We start from the raw sequence: 22,583 nt of genomic DNA, 5'->3' as shown, positions 1-22,583 counted from the left end.
CGAGTGACAGAACTGTAGGGTCTTCTTTGGACTGCAATTCTTGCTTTGATCATTTCTCTGTTCACTGGACTAGATGCTTTTTATAAAACCCTGCTCTGGACCTAGTATATGAGCCATATCTTTTTTGCTACTGCTGCTGGCTCCTGAATGTTTTCCTTCCTAGGTACATCACTCAGTGCTTCCCTAACCAGTAACAGAATGCCACTCCCCTGTGCAGGTCCCTGTTTCAATAGACCCTGGATCTATGACCCAGAACTGGGTAATGGGTTACAATACTACCAGTTTGCATCTATCCCCACTACAGTACCCTACTATGGATCTATGGGTGTCCAAGTATGGGTCTGGGACTTCCTCTTCCCATGGTACTCAAGTGTTCCATGAGCTCCTGACCTGCATACCTTCCTCTCAGTCTCCTTATGCCATTGTTTCAGGATATTTCAAATTAAGTCTCATGTAAGTTAAAATTCATTCATATAAATAATGTTTAATAAAGAATGTTGCACCATAAAAACCTGCATTCATCCAAATGATAGAGTGACTTCACTTTACAAAAAAATTTATCAAAGAAGTCCTTTAAATACATTACATTGGAATATTAATAATCGGATTCGAGTTCCAAAAATTCCATTTACAAATGGCAATTTTTAGGAAGATAACTCCTCCTCAAGGAATTTATTCTCTAGGTGGAAAGACCAGGATAACACATGCAAAAATCAGAAGGCATAAGTCAGTATAATCAAAAGCTAGACCAAATACAATCAAGTCTCAAAGCGTTTAGGGCAGTTAGGGGGGAAAATCAATATGGCTCCATAGAAATAACACTGGATTCAGAATTGAAGGACCTGAATTTAATATTATCATCCTGATTTTGCCATTGTGTGACCTTGTGCAAATCATTTCACTTCTCTTGATATCAGATTCTTCTATAAAAGGAGGGGACAGTGGTGAAATGAATTCTCTCCAAGGTCTCTTCCAACTCAAGCCTTGCAGTTCTAGTGCGGTGGGCATTTGGGCATGTTTGCTTCACTTTGCTTATGTGGCCCCACTTTAAAATGAGGTGCACTTGTTTTGATGGTACAAACTACACAGTGTAATTCATGGTCCAGCAGGAGAAAGAAACAGTATCTCCAAAAACTGAGTAGTTCAGTGACCTGCCAGGCTCTAAGATACCGAGTTTCAGTGGGATGGAGCCTAGCAAGTGTTTATTCTCATTTCAAAAGAGCAAAGTGATAAAGTGATGAAATAAATGGTTGTCTGTACTTTAAGCTATTCCCTTCTTTTTCTAGTTTTTTCAGGTGCAGTACAAATACCCATTACCACCAGGGAAAAAGCAAAATGTGGAGAAGAAAAGAACAGGAAAATATCTTTTTGAGAAAACACAAAGTTTCTAAATGAAGAACCCAACTTTGAAATCCTCAATCCCTCTGTTCTTATCAAGAGAGTTGAAGATGTAGCCAAAATATCCATCTGTTCTTGTTGAAACTTTGCAAACAAGGTAATTGTTTTCATCTTATTTTAGCAACACGGATGATTTCCTTAAGTATGTAGGACTCCAACTTTCCTTAATTTCAGCTCCATGTTTTCATGTGGTCACATTACCTTTTAATCAGTGGCTGCAACCAAGCCTGATTACCTTGAATAGCAAGTACAATCAACAACTTCCTTATGTAAAATTTACAATTTTTTTCCATCTTAAGTTGGAAGTGATGGGAGGGAGGAAACCTGAGTGAAATTCCCCCATTAGCTAATTAGATGAATTAAACAAGAATTACAGGAATGGAAGGTATGAAGCAGGTACTAAGCCTTCAGTGACCCCAGTAGTATCACCAACTCTATGCACCATATGAGAATTGACTGAAGGATCTGAGCATGTTCTTGGAGCAGACGGCTCTCCCAGAGTAAAACCTGAAAAAGAGAAGATTGGAGGAGATGTGATGATTGTTTTTAAGTATTTGAAAGGCTGAAAGTGGAAGAGGGTTTAGATCTGTTATTCTTGGTCCCAGAGGGCAGAACAAAAACAATACATAGAATCAGAAAGACAGATTTAGGCCAGAGGTACAGAAAACGTGTTAGCAATTAGAGCTGTCCAAAGCGGAATGGGCTGCCTTGGGAGGTAGTGAATGCCCCTTCATTAAAGGTCTGGATGTCAACTTGGGGACATCACAGGGGGGATTCTCAGTCAGTAGTCTAGTCTAATTTGAGCTAGATGGCCACTGATATCCCTTCCAAAGCTGACATTTTGTGCTTCTCCATTTTGGGTTTCAGTTCCTAGCAGTGTGACTTAAATCAAGCCACTTAACCACTAACGCTCAGTTTCCTTAGCTGTAAAATTGTGATAATAAAAACTTTCTTCTCAATTTTGCAGACTTTGTCTCTACTTGAAGTAATCTGTAAACCAGCAAATCTATACGAAAGTCCATTATTATTTATTATCATTATTATTCCTTCCTATTATTATTAAGGGGCAACTGGTGACACAGTAGATAGAGTACTAGGCCTGGACTCAAGAATACCTGGTTTCAAATTCATCCTTGTATAGTCACTAGCTTTGTGACTATGAGCAAGTCACTTAACCTCTGTTTGCCTCAATTTCCTCAAATGTAAAATAGAAATAATGGTATCTTCTAGCTCACAGGATTGTTGTGAGGATCAAATGAGATAATATTTGTAAATAGTGCATAGGACCTGGCACATAGTAAGCACAATATAAATACTTATTCCTTCCTTCCTTCTTTCTTTCCTTCCTTCCTTCCTTCCTGTATTCTCATTCCCACCCTAGACTAGATAAGTCATTACCTATTTAGTGAGCATTTTCCACCTTCCCCTACCTCTGCCTTTTGAGAGACAAACATCTGCAGACATTTGATTATTTTTCGGCAAGACATAACTAGTGATAAAACACAGAACCTTTGTTGCCACCAGAAAATGTGCACCACTCAAAGGTACCACCCTTCATTGTCTTATATAGATATAGATCCTCAAGGCTTAAAAGCTAAAGGATGTTGAGAGGATGAAGAAAAATTAACTGAAAAATGAGGAGGATAGGTGAGCAACATAGAGCCTGGTTTATCTTATGCTACTCAACCCTCTGATTATCTGCCATTTATTTAAGTCAAAATCTATAATTTTATGGGTGTAAGGAACTTCCAGTATGGAAACTCCCATCACCAATAGGTCAACGACCTACATATGGTCACACAGTCAACATGTGCATGATGCAGAAATTTAATCATGGTCTTCCTGATTCTAAAGCAGGCCTTCTAGCCATTCTCACATGCTGTTTCACTTACAGATTATTATTTTATGCCTATTGGTATATAGTACAATAAGTATAAGAGAATTTCATAGATGTATGTTTTGTCTTCCCAGCTAGACTATGTGTTATTTCCATCTGAGACAGTGTCTTATTCCTCTCTATATCTGCCATAGAGTAGTATCTTACACATCTTAGATGCTTCCTAAATATTTGTTGATTTGATATGCCACTCAATGTGTATGTCTGCTCCCCGCCCCCCAGCTAAGCTCCATAGTGGCAATAAGCATGTCTGCAGTTATCATGCCTTATGTTTCTTTTATATTTGATTAAAAAACAAAACCTACTATAGGAAGAGAATTTCTGCTTTCTGAATTCCAAGTTCTAATTTCTAATCCTGACATCACCACTATCTTTATAATATGAATTTTGACAAGGACCCCAGTCTCCCTGTCTAGACAATATTCTGAGGAGACCCTCAGAATACCAACCTACTTCATAGAATGCCTATAGGAGAAGTCTGGTTATTTGGAAAGTCAGGGGTGGGAGAAGCAAGAGGAGAAAATTAAGCATATCTCTAGTCTAGACTAGTTCTTAACACAAAACTTATTTTTTTTAATATTTGGATTATTTTATTTCAATATAATTGTTTTCCTTTGTAACCCCATGAATTTTATTTTTTGCATTTAGAAACCTTCTGAGATGGGACCCATAAACTATATGAGACTGCCAAGGGAGATCATGATATAAAAAAGGTTGAGACTCCTCTAAATCTAACAAGATCTGAAAAATTTGGGGGTGGCTAGGTAGCATAGTGAACAGAGCACTGAACCTGGAGTCAGGAGGACCTGAGTTCAAATCCAGCCTCAGACACTTAGCACTTATTAGCCATGTGATCTTGGGGAAGTCACTTAACCTCAATTGCCCTGCTCTCCCCCCTCCAAAAAAAAAGGCAAAAAAAAAAGATCTGAAAATTTTAAAATAAAATCCTAACCAGCTTCTTTCCAGGGTACCTGTGAATTTATCATTAGATAAGAAACCCTTTGGATTTTTCCTTTCCATATCTATTATAAGCCAAATCCTCAGCCAGCAATTATTTTCAAATTTCCTTGAGCTACAGATAGTTTAATTTTATATTTATATCATCATCACTATTATTTGTTGTTGTTGTTGTTCATTCAGTCATGTCTGACTTTTTCTGACCCCATGGATCACATCCATGGAGTTTTCTTGGCAAAGATACTGAAGTGGTTTGCCATTTCCTTCTCCAGTACATTAAGGGTTAAGTTACTTGCCCAGGCTCACATAGCTAGTAAGTGTCTGAGGTCATATCCGAACTCAAGTCTTTCTGACTCCAGGCCTAGCATTCTATCCACTGAGCCATCTAGCTATTTCCTTTCTACTAATTATAATTATCATTATTATTATTTTATTCCCTGGGCTTAGTACAATGCCTTAGTCCATATTAAGTGTTTAATAAGTAATTGTTGTTTACTGACTGACTCATATTTTTCAGTGAAGTTTAGATAGAAATGGTCCAAGGACAAGTCTCTATCTTTTTTCTATTATTCTTTTGTAGTTGATGTTCTTTGTTCTATTGTACAGAGGGAAAATTTTTTCATAATTGAATAAAATTATTATGAATGATATTATATAGCACTTTACACACTTTACATGCATTATCTATTTTGATTGTACCTATAAACTACATATTATTGTAATATTTCAAAGAAAGGTGATTTTTATCCACAGATATTCCCTTTGTCTTCTGTCCTAGCTTCTTCAAGGATTGGTAAGCAATCTCTAGGATTTGTTGGGCCTTAAAAAAATCATGATGACCCTTTCTGAACATAGCTAAGTTGGTTCTCAAACAACAGACATAGAGTCAATCACTGGACCATACTCAAAGTCTTTCAACTTAGTAAGATTTGCCAGGGTTTGCACACTATACAGGCTTAGCAGGACTGTGGCCACTCCACAACAAGGTGGCAGTCAGAGAAGGACTATAGTGGATATATACAGGCATTGTGATCTGTACGTTGTATATGAAAAAGCTGAGAAACCGAGAAAGTCAGTGACTTGCCCAGAAACACATGACTAATAAGTAACAGCTCTGGGATTCAAAGTCAGTCTATGGGATCAGGAGTTAGAAAGAAAACCAAAGATCATGTAGTCCAACCCTTTACTTTATAGATGACAAAAGTGGAGTCCAGGAACAGTGCTGTAAATAGGACAGAACAATGTGGTTTTGTCCCAGGGTGCTAAGATTTAGTGGGTTATATTTTCCCTAACCCATTATTCCTAGAACTTATAATCTTTCACCAGCCCTGTGCCACCCCTTTCTATCCCACCTCTACATCTGCAGAACAACTTTCCATTTCCCTCTCCTGAGCTCTAGTTCTAAAGTTTACCACACTCAACTGTAAGGTCATCTATCCCACCCTGAATCCCAGGACCCATTGCCTACCATATCTGACACAGGGTTGAAACAACCCAGGATCTAGGGAGACTACCCTCCACCAAGTCTTCCTCAACCACCACGGCTTCCCATCTTCTCCTTTACCCTTTAACATGTTTCCTAATGATTAAGGAGTCAGGAGCTATTGGGCACATTACTGGAGAGCAAGCTAGACTCCTTGGGTATGGGCTATGTCATATAGGTTATGTGACAAAGGTGTGAAGACTAGATATTTTCTTTGATCTTCATGATCTAACAAACCTCCCAAAAATATAAAATGTGCACCAAAGATAAAGCAACTTCATTTATCTCCATAGTCTTAAGATACCCAGACCCAAAGGAAGATTTTTTAAAAATACAAACTGATGCCTACCCTGAATTCAGACAGCACCCCCTGCCTGCTGTCCACCATGCTTTCAGTAGTGAGGCTTCACTAGCTGACTCAAGGACCCAATATATAGGATTGCAACAAACCCCAATGTCCCAATGTCACACCCCAGTTCCTCCTTCCTCTTTCCAGTGCCCTGGGGAATTTTGCTGTGTCCTCAATAGCCAACACGGAGGCAATACATTGTGCTGCAAAATATTTCTTCTTTAGAAAAATGGAGGAACAGAAAGAATAGGGTAGGACATGTATCTGAGCTAGAAATAGAGCTCAGCTCCATACCCCAAACTCCACTCCTCCAAAATCCTTTGAGACCCAAACTCTAAACAACAGAAATCCTCCCCAACTAAGTGGCACCAGGGAGATGGCATTATGAAATGCCAGACCAGAGAACTGAGGAATCAAGTAAATAAGGCAGGATAAAATGTGTAAGGGGGGAAGGGAAAAGGAAGGGATTGCGTAACACTCCACCAAGCTTGAGAGAAAGAGCCCAGAATTTACTTGGGGCAGAGACCTGGGCTGATGAACTAAGAATTGCCCAGCTATACAGAGAAACCACAATCATAGGGGAGGGAGTTAGAAAATGAGCAATATGAAAAAAATGAGTTTAAAGAAAGACTGAAATTATCAAAGATCTTAGTAAGAATAAAACTCAAAGACCTTGAACATGTGCAGATAAATCAGCATGGAAAACATTGACAACAGAAGGAACAGTGGTTTCCAGATCTAAAGTAAATGCAAACATCTATGAATAGATACTGCAAAACAAAGGAAAACAATCCAACACAAGGAACTCAGTGAAATTTAAGGAGAATGTGGAACTACAACATGCTCTTCCTTAGTTATTTAAAAGATTAATGAGAATTATGAAAGCAGAATTTAGTATCTTAGCAGCAAAAAATAATGGGCAGAATAGAAAATTTTGAATCTATAATGGCTAGTCTCACTAAAGAAACAAAAGGGAGAAAAATTATTGGGAATACAAATACACAGAAGCAAAAGGAAATCTAGAAAAAGAGAAGCAAAAAATAATAACACTAAAGGAAAATATACATACAAATACAATATACATACAAACAAAACATATTGATCTTAAAGACAGGGTACATAGCAACAGCATAGGGATTATAGATCTTCCAGAAAAACATGACAAGTCACAAAACTTGAATATTATAATGCAAGAAATAATAAAAGCAAATTGCCCAGAACTTCTGAATGTAAAAAACAAAATGTCAATTGAAAGAATTCATCTATTGTCTCCAGGAAAAAAACCAAAGCTGCAAACTCAGGACACATAGTGGTTAAATTTAACAATTAGATTTAGAAACAAGTTTTGCAAGCAACAAGGAGAAAGAACTTCAAATACAAAGGAAAGGAAATAGTTAACATTTATATAGTGTTTACCATGTGCCAGGCACTGTGCTAAATGCTTTACAATTATCATCTCATTTGATCCTCATAACAACCTTGGGAGGTAGATGCTATTATCTCATTAGATGAAGAATTTTGAGGAAAATTGATGAGGAAATTGAGGTAAACAAAGATTAGGTGACTTGTTCAAGTTCACAAAGCTAGTAAGTGTCTAAGGCCAGATTCTTCCTACTCCAGGACTGGTACTCTATCCACTGCACCACGTAGAATAACACAATTATTCTCCATCTACTAGCAAATGCACAAGGAAATGGGGAAATGTGATCTTAAGAGTAATGGAGCTCAGGACACAACCCAGGGTGACCTATCCTGCAAATTTGAGCCCAGACATAAATGAAAAAAATATGGGCGTTCAATAACAAAAAGATGTAAAGAAAACCAGACTTGAATAGATTATTTGCTTCTCAAATACCCCAGATGACCGAAATTCTGGAAGGGTAAATGAATGCAGCAGGATAGTAACAGTGACAGCAGAGAAACCAGTAAGAGACTTCTTTCTAAATGTAAACAAGAAGACAGAGGGAAAGACAGGAATCAAGCAGAGGAAATAGTGGAGAGACCATCCTGGGACAATTTGGACAGAACCTTGAAACACCCTCTCTACAGGTGAATGTGTTTTTGTGGGACTATGCTACAAAATGGGAGGAAGCATAAAAGAGGGCAGCAGAAGAATAAAGGGGAATGTGTGACATATCCAGGTCAAATTGAGGGTTAGCAATGAGGGGAAGGAGATTCCTGTGACATCTTCAGAAGAAAAGAGGAGAAACTGTAAAAGATGAGTGAAGGTGAGTGGGAACGGTTTGAAGAGGTATGGAAAGGAAGCAATCCTTGCTTAGGGGGTATATGGAGGTTATATTGATGAGTCCTACTATAAAAGAATACAAATATTCTGTGAAAGGAAATTGGGAACCTTGTGCTGGAAAGAAGGTGACCATGGATAGAGTATAGATCAATGATGGGCTATATAATCAGGGATGTAGGGAAAGGCAACCAGTTCTACCGCTGGACAATGTCCTCTCTGTCACCTGCAAGAATTGGAATTGTTCTGGAAATGAGGCACAATGGAAAAGGAAAATCCTCCAGACAACCTCTACAAGGCAGTGGTAGAAATAGAAACTACTTAGAGGGGAGAATCCAGAACAGATGCCTTAGAAATTTTTATTCCATGAGGAATACACAGGAGAAAGATCAGATAATTATAGGGGTCTTGAACCAGAGAGTGAAGGTCTAGAGTAGACAGAAAAAGAGAATGGATAATTAAGAGAGTGACAGAAATCCTCTCTGGAAAGGGGTACAAAAAATGAAATTTTTAAAAGTAATGAACAAGACTAATTGAAGAAGAGAAGAAGAAAAGGAAATCTACTTGACTGATGGGGAAGGGAAAGGAGGAAGAATTAAACAACCAGATAGAAGCAGTAAAGTAAAAGGAACTAATAAGCAAAACCCAAAAGGGAAAGGGGTAGCAAACAGAAGAGGAGATCAGGGGTGAGGGGAAGAGAGCCAGTGAGAATAGGATAAATTTTTTAAAAGATTAAACTACAGTTACTGGAATAACATGGGATTGTGCTTGCATAAGAAGAGGGGGAAAACAAAGCTTGAAAAAATCAAACGGTAGAGACAAATGGAGGGATACATAAATCTAACTCTCATAACTTTAACTGTGAATGAATTAAATAAATCAATAAAATGAAAAGGGTGACAGATTGTATAAGAAAACAAAATGCCTCAATCTGTTTCTTATAAGAAATACATTTAAAAACAAACAAAAAAACCATAAACAAAATAAAACCAAGGAGATAAAAAATTTGCTGTGCATCAAGTAAACTCAAAAAGCAAGAACTTCAATTATATTAACAAAATCAACAATCAAAAACAAAATAAAAACACAAAAAATAAAAAGGGATAAACAGAGAAACTACATTATGCTGAAATAAACCATAGACAATCAACTAATATTCATAATAAACATACATGCTCCAAATGCCGTAAAATCCAAATTCATAAAGGAAATATTAAGTGAGCTACAAGAAGACATAAACAGTAACATAATAGTGACAGAAGACTTCAATCTTCCTCTCTCAGTTTTGTGTAAGTCTAACATAAATATTAATAAAAGAGAAAATATAGAGCTGAATAAGCTGGGGAAATTAGAGCTAAAAAAATACCTATGGCATCTTCTAAGATAAATTGCATATATATATATATATATATATATATATATATATATTTCTCAGCAAGACATAAAACTTTACAAAAGTTGACCATGTATTAATGTTCAGAGATATTACAAACAAATATGAAAAGTCAAAATAGTAAATATATCCTTTAAAGAGCATAACACAATAAAATTATTCATTGGTTCAAGAAGCATCACAAAAAAGAAACAGACCCAATGAAATCTTAAATGAATGAATGGGTCAAAGAACAAATCATAGAAATAATTAATAGTTATGTGAAAGAAAGATATAATAATGAAATAGTATACCAATATTTCTGGGATGTAGCTAAAGCAGTTGGGGGGAATCATATCTGTATTAAAATACATTAAAAAAACATAAAAAGAAAATATTAATGAATTGAATATGCATTTTAAGTTAGAAAACAAAAATAAGCAAACCCAAAATGAATACAAAGATGAAGATGTTAAAAATTAGAAGAGATATAAATTTAAAATAAAAAACTATAGAAATCACAAATAAAATTATAAACTGATTCTTTGAAAGGAAAAATTGATAAACTTTTAGTTAATACGATTAAAAAGAAGAGAGGAGAAAATCAAATCAATAAAATAGCAAATGAGAAAGTTGAAACAAAACCAGAAGAAATAAAAAGAATAATTAGAACATAATATGCACAGTTATATGCTAGCAAAACTGAGAACACCAAAGAAATAGAGAAACACTCTCAAAAATATAAAATGACAAAACTATCAGAAGATCAGAAGCATCTCAAATAGCCAAATCTCAGAAATGGAAAGAGATCTAGCTATAAAGGAACTACCACAGGAAAAAAAGGTCTTCATCCCAATGGATTGACATGAGAATTCTATCAAATTTAAAGAACAAATATAACCCATACTTCACAAATCATTCCCAAAACTTGAGAAATAAAGCATCCCACCAGACTCATTTTATGAGACAAATATAGACTTAATATTTAAGCCAGAGAAAGATAAAATAGAGAAGGAAAACTATAGGCCAATATCAATAATGAATATTGACTCAAAAACTTTAAACAAAAGCCTATCGATACAACTATCGTGATTTATCCAGGAAATCATTTATTATGATCAAGTGAGACAGGATGGTTCAACATTAGGAAAAAATCAACATAATTGATTATTTAAAATCAAAACATCTAAAACCACATGATAGAAAAAATCTTTGACAAAGTACAGTACTCATTTATGCTAGAACCCTACAAAATATAGGCACAGAGGAACTTTTTTTTAATAGCATAAAAAGCATCGTATGTAATTCAGGATACACTAGAAGCTTTCAAAGTCTAGGTGAGAGTGAAGCAAGGATTCCTGCTCTCCCCCACTACCATTTTATATAGTTCTGAAAATGCTAGCAGTAGCAATACGGCAAGAGAAAGAATAGAAAGACTTAAAGATAGGTAAAGGAGAGATAAAACTATTCCTATTTGCTGATTCTATAATGGCATACTTGAAAAACCCCAGAAAATCTGCAAAGTTAGTCATTCCGGAAAAGTCACAAGATACAAAGTAAACCTTCAAAAATCAACAGTATTTCTATATATATATATTTTTTTTTTGCTTTTTTGGAGGGGGAAGGGCAGGGCACTTGGGAGTAAGTGACTTACCGAAGGTCACAAGGCTAGTAAGTGTTATGTATTTGAAGCCACATTTGAACTCTTCCTCCTGACTCGAAGGATGGTTCACTGCTCCACCTAGCCACCCCAATAATTTTTAAAAGAGACAAAAATAAACATGGAAATTCTATTCCAAATAACTACAAAATGGAAAAATATCTGGGGATTGATCTACACAAAGCATACAAAAGAATAAATTCAATTACAAGGTGTTGTTTAAAGAAATTTAAAAAACAACTTAAATACCTGGAGGAATATTCGGTGCCGATAACTAAGCCATGCCAATATAATCAAAATGACAATGCTTCCAAAGTTAATTTATACTTTTTTAATGCCCTACCAATCAAATGGTCAAGGTGATACTTTATAGATCCTGATAAAATAATAACAAAATTTATTTGAAAGAACAAAAGATCTGAAATATCCGGGGGGATTATAAAAGAAGTAGAAATGAAGAGGGAGTAGTTCTTCCAGACCTCAAACTGTATTTTAAAGCAGTAGTCATCAAAACCATCTAGTACTGGTTTAAAAAATAAATTAATTAATGGACCTGACTATAAAAATGAGAATCCAGAACAATGAAACTCAAGAACCCAATGTTTGAAAAAGTGAAAAACATAAATTACCTAGGAAAAAAAAATCTCTTTATTTCATGAAAACCCTGGGAAAAATTGAAAGCAGTCTGTCCAAAAATAAACCAACACCTTATACCACATTCAACAAAACAATCTACATATAAACATGACCTTTATATTAAAGATCATACTATAAAGAAATAAGAAGATGAACAGATCATATACTTCTTAAAACTATGGGTAAGAGATATCTTCTTAACCTAACAAGAGATAGAGGCAGGTTCAAAAGATAAAATAGATATCTTTTATTACTTGAAACTGAAAAACTTCTATAAAAAATTAATGCATCTAGGATGAGAAGAGAAGTGGTTAAATGGGAAAAATCTTTATATCAGATTTCTCTGATAAGGGTTTTGTATCTAAGATATATAAACAATTTATATATATAATAATACTTGCATATATAACATGTATATAAACATTTTATATATAAACAATATATATGTATGGATATAGATATATATAAACAAATATAGTTTATGGTTGGTTGGTTGGTTGATGTCCTTTGTTCTCAAAGAGAACCAAAATGACATCATTATACTAGAACCAAGTTTCAATGTGTCTGACTGCAATTGATCAGACCAATACAAGCTCAGAATGCTCTACCACAGGTCAGCCACAAATATCTGGGTGAACATTAGGAGTGAATACCCTAAACTTGCACATCCTGCATTTCCTTTGAGCTGCTTCAATTTGACTTTGCTTGTAGAACACAGTACCTTCTCTGATGTGGGCACACCAGGCTGAGCGGTCCTGTGCCATTGTCTCCATGTCACACAATCAATTCCAAAGTTCTTAAGAGAAACTCTGAAAGTGTCCTTATATTGCTTCTTCTGACCACCATGTGAACACTTGCCCTGTATGAGTTTTCCATAAAACAGTCACTTTGGCAAGCATATGTTTTGCATTCGAACAATGTGGCCAGTCCATTGGAGTTGCACTCTCTGAAGTAGAGTTTGAATGCTTGGCAGTTTAATTCGAGTAAGGACCTCAGTGTCTGGTACCTTATCCTGCCAAGTGATCTTCAGAATCTTCCTAAGACAATTCAAATGGAAGTGATTTGGTTTCTTGGCGTGGTGCCAGTATACTGTCCGGGTTTCACGGGCATACAACAAGGAGGTCAGCTCCACAGCTCTGTAGACCTTCAGTTTGGTGGTCAGTTTAATACCTCTTCTCTCCCTTACTTTTCTTTGGAGCCTCCCAAACACTGAGCTAGCTCTGGCAATAAGTGCTTCAACCTCGTTATCAATGTGTACAACCCTGGAAAGTACACTACCAAGGTAAGTGAACTATCCACAGCATACAAAACGTCTCCATTTGCTGTAACCACTGGTTCCATGGATGGATGGTGTGGTGGTGATTGATGGAGCACCTGAGTTTTCTTGGTGTTAAATTGACATACAATGCTGATGAACTTCTCCAGGCAAGCAAATTTTGACATGATTTTCCATAAGCTCTCACAACTAACAGTATCAAAGGCATTGATCAGATCTATAAGCATTGTGTACAGACCTCTCTTTTGCTCCTAGCATTTCTCCTGGAGTTGTTGGGCAGCAAACACCCTACTGACTGTTCCTCAGCCCTTTCTGAATTCATATGGGCTCTCAGGTAGATGACCATCTCCCAAGTGAAGGATCAGCCTATTAAGGAGGACTCTGGCAAGAATCTTGTCAGCAATGACTGAGAGACACCCCCCCCCCGTGATTGTCACAGGAAAATCTATTTCCTTCACTTTATAGAGATGGACAATGGAGGCATCCTTGAACTCCTGGGGAATGACCTCCTCTTGCCATATAACATGGAAAATTTCAGTCAGCTTTTGTATAAGCAGTGGGCCCCCCCTTGTAAATCTCGGCTGGAATAGAATCAGCACCAGGTGCTTTGTCACATGAAAGGAGCCTAATGATATTCAGAACCTCTTCTTCAGTTGGAGCTTCAGCTAGGGAGGGATTGACTTCAACCTGAAGTAGTCAATGGCCTCAACGCTGATTGATGATGGTCTATTGAGAACACCATGGAAACATTAAGCCCATCTCTCTAGGATCATGTCCATCACTAATCAATGTGGCTCTGTGAGCACTGAGTAGTTGAGATGTACCATAGGTCTTCAACTTATATTATTTATACACAGATGGAAATCAGAGATCAAGTCCTTCTTCTGACATATATTGACCACATCACCCCTTAATTCCCCTGAGCCTCCCTTCCTCAACTACAAAATTAGGATAATAGCACCAACTTCACAGGGTCCAGTGAGGATCAAAAGAGATGTCTTTAAAGTGCTTTGTAAACTTTAAAAGCTAAATAAGTATATAAAACTCTATTCTTATTGAGGAAATGAGTCCATCAAAATATTGACGTCCCATCAATTCTGTTATAATGCTTGTTTTGAAAACGCAAATTTGTTCCAACACAATTGATATATTAAGGAATAATTTTAGTAAATTTCACATTTACTTATGCGTGATTTCATCAGCTAGAAACAGAAAATAGTACCCAGTTGAATCAAGCACAAACCACACACAGGCACACAACTCAAACCTCCCCCAGGTACCTCAGTTCAGCCCGTGTTGTCCTGCAAGGTTTGATAACAACATTTCACAATCAGTCACAAGATGTAGCCCTTCCCATGGCCATTTCAGCAAACTTCAGTTCTTTTTCAGGTTTTTATTGTGTATCTTTTGGTGCAGTACATATTGTGGGCTGAGGAGGATTGGTCTGTCCTCCCATCTCCCACCTTCTACCATGGATGAGGCCCTCCCCCTGGCCTAAGTTGAGACTCCCTACCACCATCAGGGACTCTGCCTTCTCACTTGCAACTTGATATCACCAGCCTGCACTCTGTGGGATGTGGGGCATAGTGTAGAACATTAACCCAAAGCCAGTGACATCACAACTATTTATTTTATGTGTTCATGGATTTTTAACCATTTAGCTTGTATAAAACTATGGTTTTTTAAAATTAGGTTCCTATCATTTTCAATGTATCATTGACAAAGTTTTTGAATGTTGTTTCCCTAAGCCCATTTTCCCCAATAAGTCCTGTGGTTTTTATTGTGCAGTTTTGCAAGGTGAATCAAGGTGATTCTCAGGAACATGCATGTCTCATTATAGCAAAACTGACTGTATTGAAGATTGATGGCCCATTTGGTGATAGCCAATCATACACCTTGGATCTCCAAAGTCTTCACTCAATTCTAGAAGATCTAGGTTATTTTCCAAGTGAGATTTGGAGCAGTGTTGCTGTTGTTGTTATTTGTTTTTTATAACCTTGCTGGGGATGGAGGTCTGCAAATGCAGCAAATAATTAAACTCCAAATCCATCTTCATCCCTACCTCCCAGAGAGAAAACAATAAATGTCTAAGGCTGGAGATGTCTGAAGAACAGGCAGAGAATCATGGGTCATCCTTGGCAAAGAAATCCCCCACCTGCTCCCAATCCTAGTTTATCAAGAGAGTTTCAGTTGCAATGACCCCGGCCTACTCCTCAGATAAAGACCTCCTGCTTCACAGATGATTTTCAGCCAAACCTCCCTACAATCTGCCCTTGAAATGTGGATAAATGGAGTTTGAATTTGAAAAAAAAATAAAAGTGATAAAACAGAACTGGGAAATGATGAACAAATACTGAGTTCAAATAGCAGGAAAAACTCGCCAAGCATGTTTATTTTACCTCTTCATTAAAAAGCTTGAGGTAAGACTATGTACAGCTCAGACAAATCTCTTCAATGCATTCTGAGTGAAGAGGGAACTCAGCAGCGATACTGCAGATGCCCATGTCGTTTTTCCAAGGATGCTGAAACACTGGTAATTCTCACAGTAACTCTGGAAGCAACTAGAAGGGGGGGGAGGGGGGAGGTTATGGAAGAAAGTTCCTTTCCTGACACTAATTAAATAAGTCCCACTGTCCAAGGCCAACCTTTTACAATTGTGATGCCAAAACTTTTCTTTGGTGACCATAATTCAATTCAGCAAACAGATTATTGTGACCTTTTTCATCCCATCTTCAACAAGTAGCATTCCCTCCTCCACTCACCCTCTATTGTCCTACAACTCTTTCTTCCTCCCTACTACAAAAAATGGTTCTAAGGAAAATATTCAATTTCAATCATTTATGCTTCTAAGTGAATTTGGGTCACTCTGCTTCCTATCCAAAAGGATTTGCATTTTGAGCCTTTCTCTAATTATAATTTGAAAAGCTTTATACCTCTTGAAAGGTATTTCAATATGCATCAAATAAAAGGAGTACATATGGGAGGGATGGGGCCTTCTCTGTTATGCTTAAATTATATGTAACATCCTCTCTGGCTTCCTTCAGGCCTCAGTTCAAACAGCACCTTCTGCAGGAAGCCCTTTTCAATTCTATAAGATTCCTTTCATCTGAGCCAGGGGTGCGGAATCTACATCCTTGAGGCCACATATGGCCCTCTAGGTCTTCAAGAGCTGTCTTTTTACAGAATCCAAACTTCACAGAACAAAGAAGTTTGGATTCTGTCAAATTCTGCCCTTGAGGACCCAGAGGGCCACATATGGTCTCAAGGCTGGAGGTTCCCCACCCCTGACCTAGGTACATAGGTGATGCACAGTGTGCCTCTGTAGCACCAAAGCAATATTCACAGTGCTGATGGGCACTATAAATATGGCTGAATAGTACTGAATCACAAAACATAATAGACTCTCCATATAGAAGACAGAAGCAAAACATTTATTCAGACACTAGAAAACTAAATCCCAAAACCAGTAAGCCTTTTCCATCATAGTAGCAAAGAAGTTAATAAGCCATAACTGCACAGAGCCACAGCATCCTTTAGCCTTCCCACAAACCAACATTTAGTCACAAGTTTAACTGTCTCCCTTGGATGTGTCCTCTCCTCCCTCCAATCTAGCTGCTCTGACTCCCAGCTTCCTGTGGGTTCTGTTCCACCCTTCAGAAAACTCCTCCCACCACAGGCTCCATGTGATTCCATTCAGCCTATTAGAGGGCAAGGTATATCTTCAAAGCAGGGAAGATCTTCAAATTCCTATTACCATTACAGTCTCCCAGAACTACAGTCAGGAAGATGAGCTCAAATCTGACCTCAGATACTTACTATTGTGCAAATCTGAGGAAGTCATTTAATCTGTCTGCCTCTGTTTCCTCATCTGTAAAGTGGTGATAATAATAGTAACGCCTCCCTGGGTTGCTGTCAAAAGCCTCAAAGTATTATATAAATGCTAGCAATTATTATTATCTCAGGGGCAGCTAGGTGACTCAGTGGATAGATTGCTGGCCCTGAAGCCAAGAAGACTCATCTTCCTGAGTACATATCTGGCCAAAGACATTTACTATCTGTATGACCCTGAGCAAGTCACTTAAACCTTGTTTGCCTGAGTTTCCTCACCTGTAAAATGAGCTGGAGAAGGAAATGGCAAATTATTCCAGTGTCTTTCCCAAGAAAACCCCAAATGGGGTCACAAAGAGTCAGACAAAACTAAAATGACTAAACAAATAACATTATTATTATCTACTCTATATTTGTCTACTTAATTATTTACATGCCATTTCCTCTATCAGAATTATGGCTCCCTGCACACAGAGTTGGTCAATGCTAATTGACTAGCTAACTGATCACTGGTCTGAGACCTCAGCTTGTGTTCAGATTGACAGGTTGAGTCCCCAGAGATCTGAATGTCACCCCATGTTCAAGGTAACCCTGCAAGCGACTCACAAGCTGTCATCAGTGCACTTCCCATTAACAGCCAATAGACTCAATTAACTCTTAGAAAAGATATTTACTCTAAATGCTTACCAAGAAGAGAAGCTACAAAACACTTATTACCCCCCAAAAGAAAAAAAATAACCTAGGACAAACTCCCATAAGACACAGAGAGTCCCGGGAGTGGTAGGGGTGGAAGGAGGAGAGTGAGCACAGAGTTAAAGTACAATGGAACCAAGACACCAGTGTCCACAGCCATAAGCAGAACAGGAAAATGACACAGGGTCCTTTCTATATCTGGAGAAACTTCTTGGAGTCCACAGAGGGGCCTAAGGTCAATGATGGTACTGGATAATTACTTCAGTGGTGACTGAGCCTGTTCTTCACAGATGACACAGTCACAGATGAAGAGTTGGCTCAGCCAGGCTTGCTTCTCCCAGGACACAATACCCACTCAGTGCCAGGTAGTGTCAGGCAAGTTACTCAGCCCCTGGGCCAGCTCCTCTCTGCTGAATGGATTGAACCTCCAGACTTCCAGGCTTTGCTCCTTGAGGAGGCCTTGGCTGGGTGCTATTTCAGCTGGATTGTTACAGTGCTTTTCTAGCTGAGTGCTATTGTGCCTTTTCAAAAGGGGCAGAGACCATTAGCCCAGGATTGGCAGAAGCCTCTCTAGTTCTACTAGCCAAAGCAGAGCTAGAGTTCAGAACTAGGCTCCCTAAGTGAAATACTTTACCCCAACTTATGGGGATCATTGGTTCTTCCCAGATTCCTAGTGGGTCTTATGCAAAATGAGTGGTTGAGAGAAAAAGAATTGAGACAGTATGTGCCCTGGGGCACATTCATTGTCTCTACTGGCTTCTTCAATATCATCATGGTCACCATTATCATCACCAACATTTATATAGTACTTACTACGTGGCAAGCACCATGCTAAGAACTATATTTCATTTGATCCTTACAGCAACACCACTGAGAGGTAGATGCCATTATTATCCCCATTTTACAGATGAGGAAACTGAGACAAACAGAAGTTAAATGATTGGCCCAAGGTCACACAGCTAGTAAGTGTGTGAGGCCAAATGAGGAGAACAGGTTATTACTTATCTACCATTTAGTCTTCAACAAAGTTGAAGGTCATAAGAGGCAAAGACTGAGACAATAGGCATGTAAATAGCTGTAACGTTCTACACATGTATCTATTAAACACCATGTAAGCATTTTCTTCACAATCTACGTGAAATAAGAAGTTGTGGATCCTGCAAGAGGCCCCTCCCATTTCTTCCATCCCTAGTAACCTTCCTTGCAGGCATCTTACATGCAATATTGTTGTGTATTCTGCATTTCTCATTAGAATGTATAAACTCCCTGAGGGTAGAGACCGTCTTTGATTTTTCTTTGTATCTTCAACTCTGAGCACAATGTTCCTGGGACATAGTAAGTCCTTAATAAATGCTTATTGATTGCTTGTTGGTGTGTGGCTCACTTTTTACAACAATGGGCTGCTGGAATTAGAGGCAAATTGTGTAAGCTAAATTCTATTTTAAATATGCAGGAGTTGCTTTGACAGAGAGACTATCAGGAGTCTTTTGGAGAAGATTAGATCATAAGCTCCTTGAGGACAGGGACTGGTTTTGCTTTTTGGTGTGTCCCCGGTATCACAACACCTCATACACAGCAGGAATTTAAGAAATGCCAATTATTGGTTTTATCAAGTGAAAAGGCACGTCGTAGTGTGAATATTTGAAGTTTCTAATTTCCTATTTCAGGTCTGTTTAAAGTATGTTCTACTCTCATGGCCATTTTACAGACGGAGAAACTAAGGCCAAAACAGAAGTTCTGACTCACCCAAGATGACCCAGGATTCTACCCCTCCCCATTTCCCCCATCTCTCCTTCACTTCATTCTCTTGCTTCTGAATCTAGTACTTAGCTCACTCTGCTTCCCCTTCTGAGGAATAGACAAAATGTGAGATCTCTGTTCTCCAAGTGACCTGACTAAAATGGAACAGATTTCTTTCATGGCTGCCTCAATCAGGTACCAAGTAGGTTTATCATCAGATCTCATTGATTGGGGCCAATTTCTAGCCCTACTGTGAAAGGAGGGCCAGCCTTCTCAACAAGGAAAGGACCTTGACACCTCTGGCCATTTGTCACATCATATTGCATCTAATGCCCCGGCAAACCCTTGCCTACCAGGTCTGATTGCTTATTAACAGGAACACAAGCTTTGTTGGCAACTGATTTAGGCAGCAAAAATAGGGGCAAAGGACAAGTTGAAAGCATTCTTGAATCCACTCACATTTTCTGACAAGCATCCAGCCTGACTTCTACCTCTAGAGGAAGTTTCCTTGACTGTCAAGACTCACCCTCCTTGGAGTGCTGGGGTTCCCAAGAAAGATAGGAGGCCCATAAACCCTTTGCTCCTTTCTTTGGGGGAATCAAGTAGACAAAATTATCCTTATTGGATGAATTTGAATGTGCTATTCATCTTATTATGTGAGATAGTGTGATATGGTGCAGTGTCATATTGACTTAGAAAAAGAACAAACATCATCTATGTTGTATTACATTTTTATTTATTTTGTTAAACATTTCCCAATTATGTTGTGATCTGCTTCTGGCCCTAATTGAGAGGTTTGCTGGCTGAGGCCTTGAGTCTGACACCTCTGATGTAATGGAAAGGGATTTGGCCTGGGAGTAATTAGGAACTGAGTGTGAATCCTGTCCTCTAAGTGCTTTACAAACTTTAAAGCACTATATAAATCATATTTTTCTCCAATATAAAAACCCTGAACTCATAGCTTGAGATGTCTGTACTACTCATTTGACAACCAAATACCACCATGAGATATCTCTTCTACAATTATATGAGGGAAAATGGTGTAGTATCACCAGCCTAAGAATTAAGAATCAGAAGAACTGTTGTAGAGAACTAGCTCTGCCTCTTGCTGTCTGTGGGAACATGGGAAAAACACCCTTATTTGCACATGGACACCCCAGGCTCAAAGTATTCTGAGAGATTATAGCCAACTCAAAACCATGGCTCATAAGCCCCCTCCAGTGTGTGAACTTTTACTAGTCAGCCAAAGGGTCCAATTAGTTCAAAACAAAAAAGGTATTTAATTAAATAGCATGCTAAGAAAAATAGCAATACAATATTCCCTCCCTAAACCTAGGACTCACTCTCTTATATAATATAGCCACTTTCAAAGTGGATATGCAAAGGGGCATATGAGGGGCACAAAGATAGGGAACACATGTGGCCAGGACATATGTGTAAAGCCAAGCATGAGCTGCTTTCCAGAGGACTGCTGCTGTGAAGAGTTTTCAAGGTTCTGATTACATAGTATAGCTAACTCTCTATCTATTCAATAACAAATCAGAGCAAAACATTCACAGAAAATCAAGGTACAGCATTCACAATGTTACAACTCATCACAGAAAATCAAAATATAGTATTCACCATGTCACAACTCAACAACTTATCATTAAAATGGCCACATAGTTTTCACCAAAGTGGTCACATAGTTTTCAACAAAGTAAAATCATTTAGTAACTCAATCATTTAGTAATTCAATCATTCAATCATCCTTAAGGTGGCTTGGCTCCTTAAGGGTCACAAAGTACAAAAGTCAAAGTTCTCCACCCATGGGATGAAATTAAGTTACAACTTCAACAGTCACTACTCAGTACCCTCTTAAGTGTTAGTGGAAAATACAAAAGCCATCCACCCCTAGGTCACAAGTAAATTACAATTTCATCAGTCACTACTCAGTCAATTTCATCAGTCACTACTCACACAATTTCATCAGTCACTACTCAGTCAATTTCATCAGTCACTACTCAGTCAATTTCATCACTCACTACACAGTACCCACATAGAGATCTTTCATCTTGATTCAGGGCAGGCTTTCAGCTTCCATGGTTCTTCTTACATGATCCCAGCTCCTGCCTGAATCTAACCAACTGCCACCTGAGTTCAAAGGCAGACAGTTCCCAGCTCCTTGTCCAGCTCTCCATGCAGTTCCTGCTCCACATTGGGGCTTACAGTGTCCAATCCATCTCAAATCCTTCACATTCCCTGTTCCTGGGAAGACAAGGCTTAACAAAGCCACAAGAACATCCATTCACAGCTCAGTCTTCAGTCCAACAGCAACTACCCTGCCTCCACGATCCTTACCCCAGGAAATTCTGACTGTCCAGCTTGTGCTCTTATATATATGGTATACCTCCTCCCTGTTCAGCCCCTTCCTGTTGCATCAGGACCAGGGGTTCATAATTCCTGTTTCTTCAGAGATGTTTAAATTTGAAACTAGGTGCTAAGTCCTGTTAGCTTAGCAATACAAAGGGATCTTCAAATTTCATTACTATTACAATATGTTTGGAGAAGCAAATCACACCTCTAATTGCTTAAAGCCACTGATATTTTCTGGTGATATAATTGCCCTATTCTCATAAGGCCCACCTCCAAAGAAGTGCTCAGCTCTATCACTCCACACTGAGCATTAACATATAGTCTCTTCTAGGGCGTGACATTGTCCTAGGTTTGTGGAGCTAATCCCAAGGGATGGAATGGGGACTAGGCTCTCATACTCATTCCTCAATGTTTAATAGCAAATCTCCCTAAACAAATAGTTAAGTGGTAAACTGTAATGGGAATGCAGATTTGGAAGATCTTCCCTGCCCCTAGGCTAAAGTGCACCTGAAGCCTGGGGTGGGAGGCTTGTTTTTCAGTAGATACTTCTTGATTGGCCAGTGAGTCAATAAGGTTGTTACATTCTCTGAGCCAGGGGAAGGCTATATAAGCCCTGATGTGTAGCTTTGTTTTGGGGGCTCACTTTGAGAAGTGTTCTGTGATTTGATCTGTATTCTGGGAAGCCATTGTCCAGAGC

General features: G+C 38.3%; 1 long non-coding RNA gene across 1 annotated transcript in view; it reads right to left on the bottom strand.

Annotated features, from left to right (window-relative positions):
- Positions 1-520: 520 nt before the first annotated feature.
- The window catches only part of LOC138148933 (uncharacterized), a 119,879-nt gene continuing 97,816 nt past the window's right edge, over positions 521-22,583 (bottom strand). The window contains exon 3 of the long non-coding RNA XR_011165206.1: positions 521-1,905. This is a non-coding gene — a long non-coding RNA (uncharacterized lncRNA). The remainder of the gene's footprint in view (positions 1,906-22,583) is intronic.

This window comes from Petaurus breviceps, unplaced genomic scaffold (genome assembly GCF_028583685.1).
Source record: "Petaurus breviceps papuanus isolate PSGF00001 unplaced genomic scaffold, PetGlider_PUasm1.0 90842, whole genome shotgun sequence".
Classification (NCBI taxonomy): Eukaryota; Metazoa; Chordata; class Mammalia; order Diprotodontia; family Petauridae; genus Petaurus; species Petaurus breviceps.
This window is presented reverse-complemented; position numbering and strand designations above follow the sequence as displayed.